Source organism: Opisthocomus hoazin, chromosome W (genome assembly GCF_030867145.1).
Source record: "Opisthocomus hoazin isolate bOpiHoa1 chromosome W, bOpiHoa1.hap1, whole genome shotgun sequence".
In the NCBI taxonomy this organism is placed as follows: domain Eukaryota; kingdom Metazoa; phylum Chordata; class Aves; order Opisthocomiformes; family Opisthocomidae; genus Opisthocomus; species Opisthocomus hoazin.
The window spans coordinates 32,697,268-32,709,535 of NC_134453.1; the positions used below are offsets into that span (position 1 = coordinate 32,697,268).

Consider the following 12,268-nt stretch of genomic DNA (forward strand, 5'->3'; position numbering starts at 1 on the left):
TAAATTTGGTATCTCTGTGTTGGTAAAAAAAAAGAAAAAAAAAGTTTAAATAAAAAGCAAGCATCTGTATGTTGTGTAGGGTAGGAGTTGGAGAAAGAAATTGCAAAAAAAGTGGATGGAGTAGGAGGAATGTCTGTATCACAGCTGATAGAGATAGCTGAACTGGGATGAAACAGAGAAAAGGAAAAACAAAAGGAGAAATTAAAAGATAGGAAGCTGCAGGCTCCATTACTAGCCACAGCAATTGCAGAGAACTTGGCAAGAGGCAGAGACTGGGCCTGAAACCCTGGGTCTATGCCTTCTGTAAATCATCCTTTAGGATTAAATTAGTGTGCATACTGTAGGGAGGAAGGACACTGGAAAAATGAATGCCCAAAGAAGAAATTGATTACCCAAGGCGGATCTATACAGGAGGCTGTTCTGATAATATTGGGAACTTCAGATTTGGACTGACGGGGACCGGGGGGGAACATTAAAATTCCCTAGCCAATCCCCTGGTTCCAGTTCAGGGAATGAAATTATAGATTTTCTGATAGACACAGGGGGCCACCCATTCTGTAGTGACTAGTTGTAAGGGACTTCTAAGCAATATACATATGCCTATTGTTGGGGTCACAGGAAAGTGAGCTTTGAAACCATTTCTGAAACTGATGGAATGTAAAATTGGAGGTAAAATGGCATCTCACAAGTTTCTCTATATGCCAGAGTGCCCCATTCCTCTTTTAGGGCAATATTTACTCTGTAAATTAAATCGATACAGTTACATCTACCAAAAGAAATTGCCTGGAAAGCACAATTTTGTTTATTGACTGCAAAATAATAGGAGGATATCAGTGTCCTCGAGGGGATCCTGGATGCTGTGATACCTACAGTATGGGCAAACAGGAGACCAGGAAGAGTGAAAAATGCTGTACCGGTAAAAACTGAGTCAAAAACCAGAGCACAACGGGTAAGAAAGAGACAGTATCCTATTAAATTGGAAGCCAGAATAGGTTTGGAGTTGTTGATAAATGACTTTACTCAGTATGGACTACTGACAGAATGTCAATCTGAATATAATACTCCAGTTTTGCCAGTCAGAAAGCCACGGACACAGGAGTATCAGTTAGTACAGGATTTAAGAGAAATTAACCAGATATCAGTTGACATGCATCCAGTAGTTCCTAATCTGTATACTTTATTGTCATCAGTATCTGAGAATAATGTTTGTTTTACAGTACTGGACCTGAAGGGTGCTTTCTTTTGTATACCTTCTTCCAGAGGTAGAAGAAAGCCAGAAATTGTTCACGTTCGAATGGGAAAGTCCAACTCTGCTGGACCATGTTACCCCAGGGACTTAAGAACAGCCCTACCTTGTCTGGTAATGTACTTGCCAAAGAATTAGAAGACTTGCAAGGTAAGCATCCTTCTGTTGCTTTACTACAGTAAGTAGATGATATATCAATAAGGACCACTTCAGAACAAGAATGCAAAAGAGCCACCATCGATCTGTTGAATTTCATGGGACTTGCTGGATACAGAGTATCACAAAAGAAAGTCCAGGTTGTGCAAACAACTGCAGAGTACCTGGGTTTTGAAATTTCACAGGGTGAAAGAAAATTGGAACTAGAACATGACTGTTCACAGGTTATAGAACGGGTGTATTCCAGCCAACCAGATTTGAAAGATACGCCTTTGGAAAAGCCATATTGGGAGTTGTTCACCGATGGCAGCAGCTTTGTGGGTAACAGGGAATGAAAAGCTGCATATGCTGTAGTGATGTTGAAGAGAGACTTAGAGACTAAACCATTATCTGTTAATACATCGGTACAGGAAGCTGAAATCATTGCACTAACCAGAGTGCTGGAATTGTCTGAAAATATGAGAGTAAACATATGTACAGACTCAACATATGCCTTTGGAGTGATACATGCCCATGGAGCCATATGGAAAGAAAGAGGACTGTCATGCTCCCAAGGAACTCCAATTAAACATGGGAAAGCAATTTAAATTTGTTACAGGCCGTTCTCAAGGCAAAGGAAGTGTCTGTAATGCACTGTAAAGACAATCAGAAAGGCAGAAAGGACAAACAGATATCATTAGTGGAAACCAGAAATCTGACGAGACAGCAAAAAGGGGAGCTTTGACAGAGTCTTTGGCGGGGTCTTTAACTCCAACTGGAAGAATTTTACTAGAGCCTCCAACATTTTCGGAAAAGGACAATCAATTAGCGAAACTTTTAAATTGTACAAAAACCAAGGATGGATGATGGACAACTGACACTGGACAAATAACAGTCACAGTATTTTTATCGGTCCTCCAGTGCAATTCTGTGGGGTGTCATATGTTCTAGCACTATTTGGACCTCTCAATAAATAACTTAAACACATTTCTGGTCCTGTCAAAGTTACAGTCTTGAATGGGAATCCTACTCCTCCTAACATGATTTGTGAACATACCCAACAGTCTGTTATATTGTGTCATGGTATGGTCCCGGCCAGCGACAAAGGACCATGCTACGGTGGGGAGGAAAATGGGAAAAAAAGGCAAAACTCGTGGGTCAGGATAAGGGCAGTATAACAGAACAGCAAACGAAGCAAACAGTAACAACAACAATACTGACAGAAAGAATATACAAAACAAAGAGCGGAATGCAGAGAGCAACTCTCACTGACCGATGCCCAGCGCACTCCCAAGCCACAATTAACTTCCCCCTTCCGGCCACCTCCCCCCACTCAGAATCTAGCATGACGTCACATGGTATCGAATACAGAATCACAGAATCACAGAATGGTAGGGGTTGGAAGGGACCTCTGTGGGTCATCTAGTCCAACCACCCTGCCGAATCAGGGTCGCCTACAGCAGGCTGCACAGGACCTTGTCCAGGCAGGTCTTGAATATCTCCAGAGAAGGAGACTCCACAACCTCCCTGGGCAGCCTGTTCCAGTGCTCCGTCACCCTCAGAGGGAAGAAGTTCTTCCTCATGTTCAGACGGAACTTCCTGTGCTTCAGTTTGTGCCCATTGCCCCTTGTCCTGTCGCTGGGCACCACTGAAAAGAGTCTGGCCCCATCCTCCTGACACCCACCCTTGAGATATTTGTAAGTATATATTAGGTCCCCTCGCAGCCTTCTCTTCTTCAGGCTGAACAAGCCCAGCTCTCTCAGCCTTTTCTCGCAGGAGAGATGCTCCAGTCCCCGCATCATCCTCGTAGCCCTCTGCTGGACTCTCTCCAGTAGCTCCTCATCTTTCTTGAACTGGGGAGCCCAGAACTGGAAACAGTACTCCAGATGGGGCCTCACTAGGGCAGAGTAGAGGGGGAGGAGAACCTCCCTTGACCTGCTGGCCACACTCTTCTTAATGCACCCCAGGATCCCATTAGCTTTCTTGGCAGCCAGGGCACACTGCTGGCTCATGGTCAACCTGTCGTCCACCAGGACACCCAGGTCCCTCTCCACAGAGCTGCTCTCCAGCAGGTCCGCCCCAAGCCTGTACTGGTGCATGGGGTTGTTCCTCCCCAGGTGCAGGACCCTGCATTTGCCCTTGTTGAACCTCATCAGGTTCCTCTCTGCCCAACTCTCCAGCCTGTCCAGGTCTTGCTGAATGGCAGCACAGCCTTCTGGTGTATCTACCACTCCTCCCAGTTTGGTGTCATCAGCAAACTTGCTGATGGTACATTCTAACTCTTCGTCCAGGTCGTTGATGAAGAAGTTAAACAAGACTGGGCCCAGTACTGACCCCTGGGGGACACCACTAGTTACCAGCCTCCAACTAGACTCAGCGCCGCTGATGACAACCCTCTGAGCTCTGCCATTCAGCCAGTTCTCAATCCACCTCACCGACCACTCATCCAGCCCACACTTCCTCAGCTTCCCTAGGAGGATATTATGGGAGACAGTGTCAAAAGCCTTGCTGAGGTCGAGGTAGACAACATCCACTGCTCGCCCCTCATCCACCCAGCCAGTCATGCCATCGTAGAAAGCTATCAGATTGGTCAGGCATGATTTCTCCTTGGTGAATCCATGCTGACGACTCCTGATAACCTTCTTTTCTTCCGCTTGCTTGATGATGGCCTCCAGGATAAACTGCTCCATCACCTTTCCCAGGATGGAGGTGAGGCTGACCGGCCTGTAGTTCACTGGGTCTTCCTTCTTGCCCTTTTTGAAGATTGGAGTGACAATACCCTGTTTTGTTTGGTGAGTTTGGGTCAGCCAGCCCGGCTGTGTTCTCTCCTGGCTTCTGCTGAAAATTAACCCTGTGCTGGCCGAACCCAGGACTTATGGGGGCAGATGCAGTAGTAGCAAACATCAGACGATATGCTATAGGGCCAGAAATGCAGTCAAATTTGGATGCAATACTAAGAAAATGCCACATCTACTTTGTGAATAGGGTGATAGGATAGGATAGGATGAGAGGAAATGGCTTCAAGTTGCATCAGGGGAGGTTCAGACTGGATATTTGGAAAAATGTCTTTACTGAAAGAGTGGTCAGGCATTGGAACAGGCTGCCCAGGGAAGTGGTGGAGTCCCCATCCCTGGAGGCATTCAAAAAACGTGTAGATATGTCACTTAAGGACATGGTTTAGCAGGCATGGTGGTGCTGGGTGGATGGTTGGACTTGATGATCTTAGAGGTCTTTTCTAGCCTTAATGATTCTACGATTCTGTGAATAACCCTAGAGATCCAAAGAAAGCCACTGATGGGTGAAGTAAAAAGGGGAATAGGCCCTGGGGAGTACTGGCAAATAGATTTCTTGGAGTTACTGAAATGCAAGCAATATAAATACCTACTTGTTCTAGTACATACATTTTCTGGGTGGTCTGAAGCTTTCCCTTGTCACAACAATAAGGCTAGGGAAGTCATTAAAATTTTATTAAAAGAAATTATCCCCAGGTTCAGGATCCCTGAAGGTTTATCCTTTGCCAATAGACCTCATTTTTGTTTCAGAAGTTGTTCAAGGAGTGTCGAGATTTCTCCAATTTAAGAGAGATCTACCTAACCCCTGGAGGCCACAATCTAGTGGGAAAGTAGAAAGAATGAATCAGGCTCTCAAGAGACAAGTCTCTAAACTTTGTCAGGAAGCCCACCTTAAGTGGACAGAAGCCTTACTCTTAACTCTTTTGAGAATTCAAATAAACTCCTAGGGTCAAGGAAGGAGTAAGTCCATTTAAGATCATATAGGGGAAAGCATATCCCAGAAATCTTTTAAACATTAAGGGAGACCAAATGCATATAAAAGGACAGGCTTCAATTAAAAAAAGTTTTATTTCTCTTTTGCAGACTTTGTCTTCACTACATAGATACCTAAATCAAAAGGTTTCTCTTCCCTTGGATGCACCAGCTCACCCGTTTCAACCAGGGGACACTGTTTATATACAGACCTGGAAAGATGAACCATTGAAAGAGAAGTGGAAAAGACCCTATACCATGTTATTAAACACTTATACTGTGGTCAAGGTAGAGGGAATTGATTCATGGACTCATTATACACAGGTAAAATAACTGAAGCCTGACCGAGATAAATGGACCTCTACACCAACTGAAGAATTTAAACTTCGATTGACAAAAGGCCTTCAATGAACTGTAACTGGAAAACAGCACTGACATACATAAAATTGAGTAATTTTACAGCTTATCCAGTCTTTCGGGAGAATCCACAACACAAGCAGTGTGACCACCTGCCTACCGTTGCCAAAATCGTCAGCTACCCTCTTGGAATGGGGAATCTTAACTTTAGATTTAAACCAAATGTTTGAGGCCACGATAGGTAATGGAGCAGAAATTCTGACTCTAAAAGAAAGTGGTGAAAAGGTGCTAGGATTAGGAAAGTGGGCAGGGGCTTTTAATCTGACAAATAAAAGGATAATAGATATCTGTTGGCATGTAAATGAGGCTCAGAATACTCCCTTTGGAGTAACAACACAGAAGAAAGTGGACCTGAACCTTGTGAACACTGTCCCTGGGGAATGGACCTATCTCAGGTATGGACCATCCCTGAAGAAGGTGAACGGCATTATATGCAAAGCACACCTTGGTGTATTGAGTGGACTGGGGAGGAAAGATCGAATCAAAAGTATAGAAACATTCCAGACATTAAACTATTGGCAAATATAACAGCAACAAGAGTTAAGATATCATAACATTTTAGATGGAACTGCACCTGAGTTTTCAATTGCTCAACAGTTGATTATGGGATTCAACGGTTAGGTCCAGTTGCACGAGCCCTGCAATTATGGTGTCTTTGTAGGAATTATTCTACCTACATCAATGATACTTGGACTGGTACAATAATCAAAAGCAAATCTATAAATTGCAATAAAGAAACAGTATCCCCCACGGGTCATACAGTATGGGTTAGTGATGACGGCACCTGGACAACACAATTGCCTCTATGAGGGAAAAAACAACAACATACGTGAGGCATGTTAACTTTATGCCCTCTGAGCAGAAAGATACCCTTAGGACCTCAATTATGGGGAAAAATAAAGAGAGATGAAGCAGATCCCTGGAGACATCCCTCTACAGGGACAAAAGTAGGGTGGATACTAGAGGCAATCTTTAGTCCCCAAATCACCTCATTTCAAAATCAGTCATGACTATACAATCTGACAGGACAATCAGAGATATTAGCAAATGCCATAAAGACAGGATTGCAGGATTTGAATACCCAGCTACAAGCCACATCTAAAATGGCCCTACAGAACAGATTGGCATTGGATCTATTATTGCTACTGATGTGGGGAATTGACAATTAGTTCGATTTTGCTATAGCTTTAGTTTAATTTTGTTATATAATTTTGCATCTATGTTAAAGTAAGAGTTAAACACTGTTATTCAGTTTAGTTCTGTTCTTTGTAATCTTGCTAACAAGGACTGTTGTGGCTCAAATGTAGCTAACAAGGACTGCTTGTGAGACAGACGAAGAGAAACAAGGACTGATAACCAGAACTTTGTTGTCTGTAAGAAGCAACTCTCTAGCTGAAACTGCTTCTATGGTTTGGGACTCAGCCAACACAGACAACTCAGGAATTTTTGAGCCAAAGGTGAAAGCACACAGCGAGGAAGACTACGAGCCTTCATCCAGAAGACCCCCACAGACGACCACCAGACGACACTGCGCAAGTGCTAAAGGGGGGTGGAGTATGAGAATGAATTCCTAGAAATAATTACAATAGTCCAGCCTACTTAGATAAGCTTTGTAATAAATAGGTGCATGCTTCGTGACTCGGTGTGCAAGTTAGGAGGAGCGATCCCCCTTGCACCCGGCACCGCAATAAACATACCTGCTTTATAACTCTCTGAGTTGTGAAGTTTGATTCCGCACGTCAATTTGGCACCCCAGATGGGACACTCTCCGTCCGGCCGCGGGATCTGCTGAGGACGGGACTCCTCTGGGCACCCCCGAGATTTCTTGGGAGGACTCCCCTACTCACCCAGGTCACCGCGGGGACAGACAAGGACCATCACCAGCGGACCAGGTATGTTTATACTGTAAGGGGATACCTGTAAGTCGTGAAGAGACGTCCCACACGAGGTAAAGAGCATTGGTGCTCGCCCCTGGGTTGGGGGTTTGAGGTCCCCATAAGTTGGTGGGGGGGGTTTGAGGTCCCCGTAAGGTGGTGGGGTAAGACTTGTAAGTCTTGTACCCCGACTGATGGTAACTTGGGTTCTCCTGACTGCGGTAGCAGGAGTTATATTTGGTATTGCCGTGGTTATTGTTATATGCTGTAAAAATTCGGTACCGTGTGTTGTGTGAAGGATCATACCATCTAACACTATTATAACACCTAATAATAAGGCCTTGATGTTTGTATGAAGTGCCGGGCTAGCCTCAGAATGTACGTGTATTATTGTGCTGTTATTGTGTGTTAAAAGTGCTGGGTGAGTGATTGGGCGAGTGAGATGCAGCCTGGCTGCAAAGTGAGTGTGGAGTTCTGATCTGCAGTTTCGTGTTCTCTGCAAGGAGAGCAAGCCGGAGACTAAGGAAGCATGTGGCAGACTGTGAGACAGGGTTACTTGAATCAAGTATTAACCCTTGGTGTTCTGTACATGAGGATTTTTCATGTAACTCGATTTTTAAGTGTTTTGTTTGTGAGAAAAACGTTTGGGTATGATTTAGAGATGATTGTCAGTGTACATAATGTGGAAATTGCTCTGACTGGGACAGGATTGATCACTCAGGAGGACTTAAGCAAGCAATTTGAGGAAATTTAGGAAATATTAAAAATCAGTGAAATTCGGGCAATAAAAGTATAGCTACAGAATTCTTGTTGTTACATGTGAAGGGACATAGGACAGAGTAGCACTGTGGTCCCTCAATGTGGAGCTCGTACTAGCTCCTGGCCACTTTGTCACTGCTGTTGCCTACAAAACAGGTGACATAGTCAAGTTGTGACCTTAAAGCTACTATGGAAATAGGGTGGCTGAACAAAATGCTGCACAGGCTTGGATTCTCCCTTACTGGAGGGTTGGCAAATTTACTTGAAACAGTAATCGTAATCATAGTCATCATAATCATAACTTGTATTGCCTTGAGCTGTATCAAAAGGTTAATTATATGAATGACCATGGGAAACTATATAATGTTGATGAAAAGAAATAGTGAGACATATGAGACACATAAGAAAAGGTCTCATAGTCTCAAAGGGGGGAAATTATATCGGGCAGAAAAGTTTAGTGTATAGTAATGCTTAGGTTGTAGTGATATAGGGAAGAAATGCTTAGGTCTTAGTGACATTGTTAATTTAGGCCTGACTACTTTGTGTAAACAATGCATTCCTTACTAACAATCATGCCCTTGTGCCCTTGAACAGGAGCTAACAGACTGATAAAAGGGGAACATCCAGCCCAGAAGGCACTGAAAGCTGGATGAATGCCAAAGAAGCATGAAGTTAAAGATCTAGGGTAACTAGGGAAAAGGTAAATGCGGCAGGACGAGATCACGACCACCGATTCAATTCAGAACCAGAAAGTCTGCACCCCCCCAGCTTGCGAGCACATGTAGTTAAGTAAGGAAGGGGTATACCTCTAAGATAAGCATGTAACACGAGGAAACAATCAGAATGTATTGAGTAATTTCTTTGGTTTTGTATTCATAGAATCATAGAATCATAGAATGGTAAGGGTTGGAAGGGACCTTAAAGATCATCTGGTTCCAACCCCCCTGCCATGAGCAGGGACATCTTCCACTAGACCAGGTTGCTCAGAGCTCCATCCAACCTGGTCTTGAACACTGCCAGGGAGGGGGCATCCACAACTTCTCTGGGCAACCTGTTCCAGTGTTTCACCACTCTCATGGTGAAGAATTTCTTCCCTATATCTAATCTAAATCTGCTCTCTTTTAGTTTACAGCCATTCCCCCTTGTCCTATCACTACACACCCTTGTGAAAAGTCCCTCTTCATCCTTCCTGTAGGCCCCCTTCGGGTACTGGAAGGCTGCTATAAGATTACATAGTCCTTGTGACTCTGCTAAGCAGTGTGCTAGCTTTGTGGAATTATCACCTAGCACCCATATCTGTGCAAATATGCAATAAAGACAATACCTCTTCTCTGTATGTATATTGGTGTATCGCACACTGTGTAAACGATTCCACTTTTGGGACAACAGTAGGAAACTGCAACATCAGACCAAGAAGTGGCTGCAGGAAGCTGCTCCCTTTGTAACACAGCAGTGTATAAAGACAAAGTCTAGGAAGCCATAGGAATGAATCATTTAACAATGTCACAGTGTTACCGGAAAGTGGCACAATAATTCACTCTCTAAAACTTAAGTTTGGAGTTTTAGAAAGCAGGCATTCTTTATTGCAACACTGGACGCACAGGGGATAGTTCCGCCCAATTGTGTGTGCCGAAATTACATAACTACTAAACATTTAGACTACATTTACATAAATATTCACGTTTTTTCTGGGAACTTATTAACATATGTTAATGTCCTTTGCACATGTCTGTTAGCGCCTCTGGGTGGTCATCAGGGGTCTTCAGGTGAAGGCTCGTACTCTTCATCATGGTGTCCGCTAGTGACCTCTGCTTCTGCGCAAACTCAGATCAAAGATCACGTATACCATGTCCTTCAAGGTTGTTTTGCTCCAGTCTTGTAGTCATCTTGCACCTTCCCTATCTCTATAGTTCCACACAACTTCTCTCCCAAGGCCGAGCTGTCTACAGTGGGATTATTCAGAAACTTCTTATCTTACAGCTATCCTAGCTATTCACAAAAATTTACTAAAATTAATAGCTTCTCATCTATATTTGCAGGTGAATAGTATCTAATAGGATTTGCATTCACATTGCTGTCAGTCAAGGCAACTGCAAGACCTTTCTCCTTTGCTCAGCTGTCCACTTCCTCAGAACTGTTAATATCTTTGAGATCTTGAGATTTTTGAGATCTTTGAGACAGGCACACATGGCATGATTGCAAAGGTCATCTCTCCTAACAAACTGGGCTAAAGGAGCTGGTGACCATTGTTGTTCTTCAAAGCTGTACTGATTTTGGCTGGGAGTTCTAGTCTCCTAGTTATTAGCAATTTTTTAAGCAACAAGAGAAGAGATCTTGTCCTTGATAACGATTCCAAATGCTTATGTTTTGCAAAAGACTCCATAGTGCAACAATACAACTGACTGAGTTTGAAAATCAGTCAAGTGTATCCCCACCCAACCCCACATCAGTAGGCGCTTGTATTCAAAGTGTATAATAGGCTTATCACTGTCATGTTTTCCTTTAGACATACATTTCCACTAATGGCTTCTATAGATTTTGATTCCCACAGTTCTCCACAAAAGCTAACACACAGGTCACGTAAAAAAGAGATTTTGCTGTTCCTTGCATATTGACCTTTCAAAAGACTGAGGTTTTTGATTAACCCAAAACACATAAAATAGTCCTTGTAAAGAACTTTAGCCTCAGGAAGACTGAAGACATGAAAAGGCAAAGCTGATGTTTACAGTAAGCTAAATAAAGCAATTCTTGTTCAGTCTAACTGCCCTGGTATATGTCAATAACAATTTACCCTGTAAATCTTTCACGTTCTAGTTGTATGGTAGTGTGCTGGTTTTGGCCGGGATAGAGTTAATTTTCTTCATAGTAGCTGATATGGGGCTATGTTTTGGATTTGTGCTGAAAACAGTGTTGATAACACAGGGATGTTTTCGTTACTGCTGGCAGGACTTGTGAACTCACAGTGGAGCAGTCTGTTCCTGAAGGACTGCACCCCGTGGAAAGGACCCATGCTGGAGCCTGTGGAAAGGACTCACATTGGAGAAGTTTGTGGAGAACAGTCTCTCATGAGTGGGACCCCACGCTGGAGCAGAGGAAGAGTGTGAGGAGGAAGGAGTGGCAGAGACAATGTGTGACAAACTACCGTAATCCCCAGTCCCTGTCCCCCTGTGCCGCTCAAGTAGAGAATAGGGGACTAAAGTTAAGCCTGAGAAGAAGGGAGGGATGGACGGAAGGTGTTTTAATATTTGGTTTTATTTCTCATTATCCTACTCTGATTGGTAATAAATTAAACTAATTTCCCCAAGTCGAGTCTGTTATACCCGTGACGGTAATTGGTGAGTGATCAGTGATTTAGTGACGATAATTGGTGAGTCCCATAGACATATGTATGTTCAGATTCCTCAAGTGGTCACGAACCTGATCTTCTCTTTACAAAGGGAGGGGATTTACCTGCCTGGTCCCCATCTTGTGATCCATCGACTTGGGAGGGGTGAGGAGAGAGGTTGCCAGTGAAGACTGAGGCAAAAAAGTTGTTGAGTACCTCAGCCTTCTCCTCATCTGTTGATGCTTGGGACCTAATGACATGCATCCCAGAGTCCTGAGGGAATTGGCTGATGTCATTGACAAGACACTCTCCATGATATTTGAAAGGTCGTGGCAGTCAGTCAAAGTCCCTGGTGACTGGAAGAAGGGAAACATTGTGCCCATTTTTAAAAAGCGTAGGAAGGAGGACCCTGGGAACTACCGACCTGTCAGCCTCACCTCTGTGCCTGGGAAGATCATGGAACAGATCCTCCTAGAAGCTATGCTAAGGCACATGGAGGCCAGGGAGGTGATTCGAGACAGCCAGCATGGCTTCACCAAGGGCAAGTCCTGCCTGACCAACCTAGTGGCCTTCTATGATGGCGTGACTGCATCAGTGGACAAGGGAAGAGCTATGGATGTGGTCTATCTGGACTTCTTTAAGGCCTTTGACACAGTCCCTCACAACATCCTTCTCTCCAAATTGGAGAGAGATGGATTTTATGAGTGGACTGTTTGGTGGATGAGGAATTGGTTGGAAAGTCACAGCC

General features: G+C 43.9%; 1 long non-coding RNA gene across 1 annotated transcript; it reads left to right on the forward strand.

Annotated features, from left to right (window-relative positions):
- Positions 1-7,125: 7,125 nt before the first annotated feature.
- Positions 7,126-11,490, forward strand: LOC142365678 (uncharacterized). The gene is made up of 3 exons (XR_012766543.1): positions 7,126-7,454; positions 8,790-8,895; positions 11,142-11,490. It is a non-coding gene; the product is annotated as an uncharacterized LOC142365678 (long non-coding RNA).
- The last annotated feature ends 778 nt before the right edge of the window (positions 11,491-12,268 follow it).